General features: G+C 37.9%; 1 long non-coding RNA gene and 2 other non-coding genes across 6 annotated transcripts; all 3 read left to right on the top strand.

Annotated features, from left to right (window-relative positions):
- Positions 1 to 2: 2 nt before the first annotated feature.
- On the top strand, positions 3 to 5672 carry LOC128601121 (uncharacterized). Of its 4 annotated transcripts, none has more exons than XR_008384663.1 (7): positions 3 to 331; positions 1635 to 1691; positions 1960 to 2020; positions 4017 to 4069; positions 4246 to 4302; positions 4579 to 4636; positions 5443 to 5672. It is a non-coding gene; the product is annotated as an uncharacterized LOC128601121 (long non-coding RNA). The 4 variants fall into 4 exon arrangements; XR_008384660.1 differs by having other exon boundaries at positions 4579 to 4692; XR_008384662.1 differs by having other exon boundaries at positions 3 to 326; positions 4579 to 5672.
- LOC128601642 (small nucleolar RNA SNORA26) lies at positions 1759 to 1880 on the top strand. Its single transcript, XR_008384736.1, has one exon. It is a non-coding gene; the product is annotated as a small nucleolar RNA SNORA26 (small nucleolar RNA).
- Positions 4368 to 4488, top strand: LOC128601641 (small nucleolar RNA SNORA26). The gene has a single exon (XR_008384735.1). It is a non-coding gene; the product is annotated as a small nucleolar RNA SNORA26 (small nucleolar RNA).
- Positions 5673 to 7146: the final 1474 nt, after the last annotated feature.

Raw genomic sequence — 7146 nt, 5'->3', positions numbered from 1 at the left:
GGAAGAACTTGAACAAGGAATCAGCGAGGATTACAGAGTCGCAAAATTTGGATTTCGTTGTGGTATTAATCCTGAATTATGTGTTCGTGTAACGTTAAATTATTCATGTAAGTTTAACTCTTTATAGAAATATATAATTTTCACACGACGTCAACATGAACAGAAAAACAAGGCAGATATGTTGGAACTTTTCCAATGTCCTGTAATAAACCTGTATTGGGGCTACGGCCAGTGTGCGCATGCGCACGACCCACAATTCATTTCTTCCTCGTGTCTCTTTTGGAAGAGCTCCTTAACGTGGTCTTTCTCGTCTCTCCGTTGGAAGGGTAAGGTGAGAGCTGCTTCTTTTCAGTCAGACGTTATTTTAAGTAAGACAAATGTGAAATTCATTCGCGTTAATGATCACGTGTTTACTTTCCAGGAGCATGTGATGCAGCTAGGTTTGCTTTTTAAATGTATTTAATGTTATTCAAGCAGGCTTTGTAAGGCCGGCCACGTGTTTGTACAGATCCTGTGTAGGGATGGTGTGTTTCAGTGTAGAGCCTCGTGTGGCATGCACATGATAACATCTGTATTAACACAGGATCTACTCCAAGTTTCATATGTAGTCTACCGATTGTATTAGGCCTAGGGATTAAATTTCAGTGGTTAAGACTGCTTGAAAGGTTGAGTTCAGATCCCAGCACTGCCAACCTGCCACTGTTGGGCCCTTACCCCTCGACTGTTCAGGTGTATAAATGAGATAAATGTAAGTAAATGTAATCTGGATAGGAGTGCCTGCCAAATGCCATAAATGTAAATGAAAGTTCTTAACGTTTTATTAAAACACTATCTTTTTCCTGCTCTCTTTTATGCTTTACGAAAATCTAAGATGTAAATCGCCTCCAAATCACTTGAGAGAATTACTGTAAATTAACATAAACCTCTGTAGCTCTTCAGACTATTTTTCGTTCACAAACTTTGTACTAACTTTCTTAATATAATATTAGCATAATATAATATTAGCATATGTGCTGGACTGAGATTACGGGACTAGTTATTTTATTTTTAGTGTTTTGGGAAGATTTTTTTTTACCTTGTTGCATTATGCAACAGTCCTAAACTGTTGTGTGTAGAATTGTTCAGAAATGATATTTTCTAAAATATTTCTCTTCAACATTACACATTTTTAGAACTGAATGTTAAAACATTTCAGACATTGGGAGATTTTATTGAATGATTTTAAGGCATACTGAAATGTAAGCCTTTTTTTTTTTTTACTCATGGACAATCCATTTACTTTTTAATGCAAGTAATGTTTAGACAATTGAAATATTCATATATTTATATCCCGTGCAATTGTATGAAAAAGAAAATAATTAAAGGAACTGGATATATGTATAAATAATTTATGCACGAATGGGGTAATGTTCTGGATTGGACCTGTCATGATTGTGGAAATGTTGATTACTCAGTGTAATGTTCAGAGAAAAGTAAAAGGTTAATTATATAATTAATGCTTTCCTCTTGATGTTTTTGCTTATATCCAAGTGGAATAAGAATCCTGGTGGTGGAAACTCTGCACTTTAATCCCATAATAGTACCTCTTAAATTTGTTCTAAGCATTAAATGTATTATGTTAATACTGTGTGCAGGTTAGAGGAGTGTCCGACTGAAGCACCTGGTTTGAAAAGAGCACAAAACCCCAGGAGGTGAGCGTCTTAAAGGACAATAACATTTCTTAATTGCTGTTTTGTACTTTTGTGTCCATCCCCTTTATTGCCCATTTAAGACTGCTCATGTCCTAAATGATTAACACAGGGGGGAAGAAGAATTCTCTCAAAAAACCTGAAGTAAAGGCTGATCTTTCCTTGCTTCGGATCCTGTCGGGAGAAACAAGTCTTTCTCAAACCTTTATTCCTTGTGCTTGGTCATATTGCTCTGGTTTACTGTATAAACCTTGTGTCCGCTTGTCCACAGGAGCGGAAATGGGAATTCTGAGCTGCAGAAATGGAGCGCCTCTCATGTTAAAAGTACTTGGGTAAGTAGGCTTGAATATGAAAAATCCAGTAAAGTTTTTATTGTGCATCCTGAAAACGAACATCCACAACCTGGATGAGAAGTTTAAAAAAAATGAAAAAAAGGCACTGCACATAGAGAGCTGTGTTGGTTTTTCCTCTTATGCTTTGCCCACTGGAGTCTGCAGGTGTTTCTAGTGGCCATAACGGGGGGGGGGGTACAGCAACCTCTTGCAAAAACATTGGGGTCAGCTGGCATCTGCATGTGCCTGGATCCTGTGCAAGGAACATCACCTAAACAGACACATCTTCCCTTAATGCCTGACTGCAGTGCAGGTCTGCATGAGGCATCAATCAATTTGTGGGGGGGGGGGAACCCATCTGTTTGAAACCCTGCTTTGGTATCACTTGCATCATTTTAAGCATATTTTAGTGAACGGTATAGTCGACTGGTTAGGAGACTAAGACACAGGAATGCATTTTAAAGCTAACAACATTCAGGGTTTGAAAAGCCTGTAAGTATATGTGCATGTTTTTTGTCGATACTTTGTCTGTTTCATAGCACCATGGGTACGCCGTTTATCCTTTGGAGGTGTACACGTCATCCCATATGCAAGCCTCTGGAAGCTACGCTTACCCATAAACCCCCTCACTTTCACAACGCAGATACATAAACTACATGATAAATAAATTTGAAGCAGCCTTAATACGAACACATTTCATTTAGTCCAATTTATCCAGTATGTTATTTAAAAAAATTAATAAATAAAACTCCTACAGACTCCAGTGACAACAGGCATCTTTTCTCTTCGTCTCATCCTGTTATATATGACCTCTTGTTAAATGTGAAGAAGCAGCTTGCAGGAAAATAGGAGATATCGCTGTCTCTGCTGCTTGCTAATACAAAGCCTGGCTTTGGTTACGTACATGTAACAGAGACCATTTTCACACCAATTGTTCATTCACATTTGTGTCTAAATATTTTGAAGATGTAAATAAAGACATAGGTGTGGGTGTGTGTATATAATATTCATAGGTCTCTGGTGGGTATTTTGCGATCGCAGAAATGAACGGAAAATCAAGCAAACACCGCAATATTTGGAGGAGCTTGCAACGTTTCAAAATGACCGCAGATTTTACGTAGATTCGGGTCGAGAAGCGTCACGTGACATCATCATGACGAGCGTTCAGCCGAAGCACTCTTCGATTCACGTGTGTCGAACATTGGTACAGCTAAAAGGTCTCATTTAGCAACAAACAAGGCTGTGAAAGACCGTGCGAAACAATTTCCTGCAATTGCGATTTTGCCGGTTCAAGTAGTTCTCCACAAAAAACTCCAGTTGCATCACAGGTTTTGAAAAAAGCCGAGCATTTGTGGCCGCGACAATCACCAAAAACTTTGCGTAATCCTGTAAGGGCTACTTATTGGTGGCCTGTTATATTTAATGGATACCATCAAGGACTGTTTATGGTAAAGGTTTTAATGGTTAGCTGATGGTTTTTTGGCTACTACTCTTAAAAACACTGGATGGACCGTACACGCCCACGGGCGACTTGTCATGCAAGTCTGAACACAGGGTTAGTTTGTATTGAACTTTGCAGGGTAGGAGATCCCAGGACTGGATTTAAGAACCCCTGGCCTAGAAACCTAATTAGGTCTAGTGATGTTTTTACTTCTGCCACAAAGTAGTGTGTTTTTATGGATGTTTGTCTAAGATTCTCGATGTCTCAAGAACGATGCATTAGGTTGAATGTTTTCTAGGATTTATCTTAAATCGTACAATCATTATAACCAAGAGATTTTGGAATTGAGTCAAACAGGGTCGAGGTCAGATGTCTGAAAGATTTTCTTGAAGTATATTTCCTGTTTGGAGTTTATTGGAAGGGTACAAATGACTTATTGGCAGAGGAGAGACGTCCCAGTCAGTGCGGTTCTGTGTCGAGTTCTACTTGTTTGTCTTTGCATTTGTAGTGCTAATATTTCTTAAAATGGTGTGTGTGTGTGTGTGTGTGTTCCAGACTGGACTCCCAGCCACCGGATTGAGGAGATGTTCTGTGCTGAAACTGTGAAGGTAAGCATTAAAGTTATGAATTTACTGTGCATAATATAATTTTCCTCTTCAGTGGAGAGCATTATAAAGGAGAATAAGAAATGTATGCTCCTAATCTGATCCGAGTACCTTTTTACGTTTGTTATTCGGTGAGCATTATCAATTTAAATGAATACTTATGTTAATACTGTGTGCAGGTTAGAGGAGTGTCCAACTGAAGCACCTGGTTTGAAAAGAGCACAAGACCTCAGCAGGTGAGTGACTTAAAGGACAGTAACATTTCTTGGTTGCTGTTTTGTGTTTGTCTCTGTCCCCTTTATTGCCCATTTAAGACTGCTCATGTCCTAAATGATTAACACAGGGGGGAAGAAGAATTCTCTCAAAAACCTGAAGTAAAGGCTGATCTTTCCTTGCTTCGGATCCTGTCGGGAGAAACAAACTTTCTCTTTAAATAAAACAAAAATCTTTATTTCTCATGTTTGGTCATATCGCTCTGATATCAATTATAAACCTTGTCTACTTGTCTACAGGAGCTGAAAGAACGCACGAGCTGAGAAAATAAGATGACGTGCCATGTCAAGTGCCTGGGTGAGCAAGCTGATCACCTCCAGAATATATTGGTTGGCAGGATTCATGAAACCAAGGTGAAACTGAAGAGCATTCGGTGGAGGATATTTTGAGCTTGGTTACTGCATTATCCACAAAGTTTTTAAAATGACCAATACCCCTATCATTAACATACAGCATCGAACCTCGTCCTGTGATATTAATAAGGTTGTAGGTGCTTGTATAAACATCATACAGGTTGGCAATAATTTAGCCACTTTAAAAATAAATAAATAACATTATTTTTTTGTAGCAAAGGAAATACTATTCTTGAACGAAACTTCTACCAATTCCAGTGTGAGAGCACAAAAATCCACATCCTGGATGCAAAGCTAGAAAGCATGTAGATGGCTTGTTTATGTATGTATGTATGTATGTATTTATTTATTTATTTTTATTTGTATAACAAATCTCTCCTCCTATGCTTTGCCCACTGGAGGCTGCCAGTGTTTCTAGTGGCCATAACAGGGGGGTATAGCAACCTCTTGCAAAAACTGGATCAAAGGGCGTCCACATGTGCCCGGATCCTGTGCAAGGAACAGACACATCTTCTATGAACAGCCTCTTTCATGACTTAACACCCACCTAGTAAATAATGCTCAGAATCCAAATAAAGCTAATGCGCACAATTTAAACTCACTGAGGACTTTTTTTTTTTAATTAGGCAGGGAGTTGAAACGGATAAGATGACAGACAACCAATATCGTGTATCATAACATAACAAAAAAATAAGTCAGAAGTCAATTCTATATACCGATGGCTCAGTTTTTCCGCGTGTTTCTCTCTAGGTGCTGCGGATGTGTCCTGAAGTCCAGATGAGCAGCATGTCTACGTTCAACACAGACACGTTTTTATCTGCCCTTATGTTTGAACTTTTCTTTGTGCTACTTGGTGTTGACTGTAACGTCTTCTTACAAATTTATAAAGTTGTTTGTCAGATCTTTTCTGTGAAGTATATAAAAAATAATAAATGTGGAGAAATGGTGTGTTCAAAAGTATTAAATGTAACTTTACATCCGTTTGCCTCTTTCCTACTCTCTGTGCTCACACTCTATTTTAATACGGCCGAATTCCCAATAAAGCTGTTCGAGTGACAGGATTGTATTTGTGTTCTATTAAAAATGAACACTGAAGTTACTTAGCAATGTTCTATTTAATGACTTTTTATAATTCAAGCATTTTTTAAGCACTACTAGATAGAAAATGGCTTTTTTCAAGGTTTTCCAGTACTTAACATTTCAAAAAGCCAAATTCAAGTGCTTGAAACACTTTGTATGAACCCTGTATACATACACAGAAAAGTAGCACAGGCTCGATTCTAAGTTTTACAGATGTGAAGAGGGAAGGGGAAAAAAACCCCAACACAAACCCACACATGCATCATATTAAGGCAGGCTTTGTGCAGTCCCTTTTTGAAACCGAGAGACTCCTTCACTCAAAAATATCTTTGGAAAGATGAGACAAGTAAGACAATACTTTATTTATAAACAAGGTATAGGCAAAAGGTGTCTTGTATACACACCTCTGAAACAAACTGGTTGCATTTGACACATCTAGTCCAATTTCAGAAGTTGGAGAAGTCATAACACAGTATGATCTAGGATGGTACATACATACATTATTTATATATATATATATATATATATATATAGAATTACATTTGTGCCAAAAGTATTGAACATAACTTTTCAAGAAACAAACAAAAATATACAGTGAGAGAAGAAATCTCCTAGCCAATTAGAGTAAATCGCTGTTAAGCCCCACCCACACATGAGATTTGTACCAGAACGCTGAACGTAAACTTACGGAGTGTGAACGAAAACTCTGTGCAGCGCATTCGTAAACCATGATTAACAAAACGAAGCTTAGAGAACTGTTAGCAAAGAATGCTGTTTATTTGAAGACCATGTCCAATCTTCGCTTCACTGGTTTCAGTTTCAGAGTGTTTTCCTTCTCTCCTTGTATAATTTTTGTTTGTTTCTTAAAAAGGGCTGACACTAGGCAGAACGCAAGTATGAGGTAATGAAAAATGCTAATTAGCATGTGACGTCATCTAGCGACATTTCTCAACTTCCCATTGACAGTTGTTGGACACAGCTCCTGTCACTCACCTGGAGTATACTGATGTTGTGGTGAAGAAGCAATGCCTGGGAAATGCAAATTTAGTCCAGCATGGCTGTAAAAGGCGCAATTTAAAAACGAGTTGTTTTTATTATTGTTATTTATTTTTCATTTTTTTGGAATTTAAAAAGAAGAAATAAAGAATGTTTGAATGCCATCTCTTGTATAGTCCTTGAAAACAAAAACTAGTCATTGAAAGTCCTGGAATTTCATTATGGAGTATTTGTACAAACCCTGATGTATATGACCAACTTGGTTATGTGGTTAGTATTATGCTGCATTCGACTTCCCTCAGAAGTGAGAACTCTGAACTCGGAATTACATCAACATGGGGGTTTAAAAAAAAAAAATACAAAGGATGCCTATGTGCT

This window comes from Ictalurus furcatus, chromosome 25, assembly GCF_023375685.1.
Source record: "Ictalurus furcatus strain D&B chromosome 25, Billie_1.0, whole genome shotgun sequence".
NCBI classification, from domain to species: Eukaryota; Metazoa; Chordata; class Actinopteri; order Siluriformes; family Ictaluridae; genus Ictalurus; species Ictalurus furcatus.
This window is presented reverse-complemented; position numbering and strand designations above follow the sequence as displayed.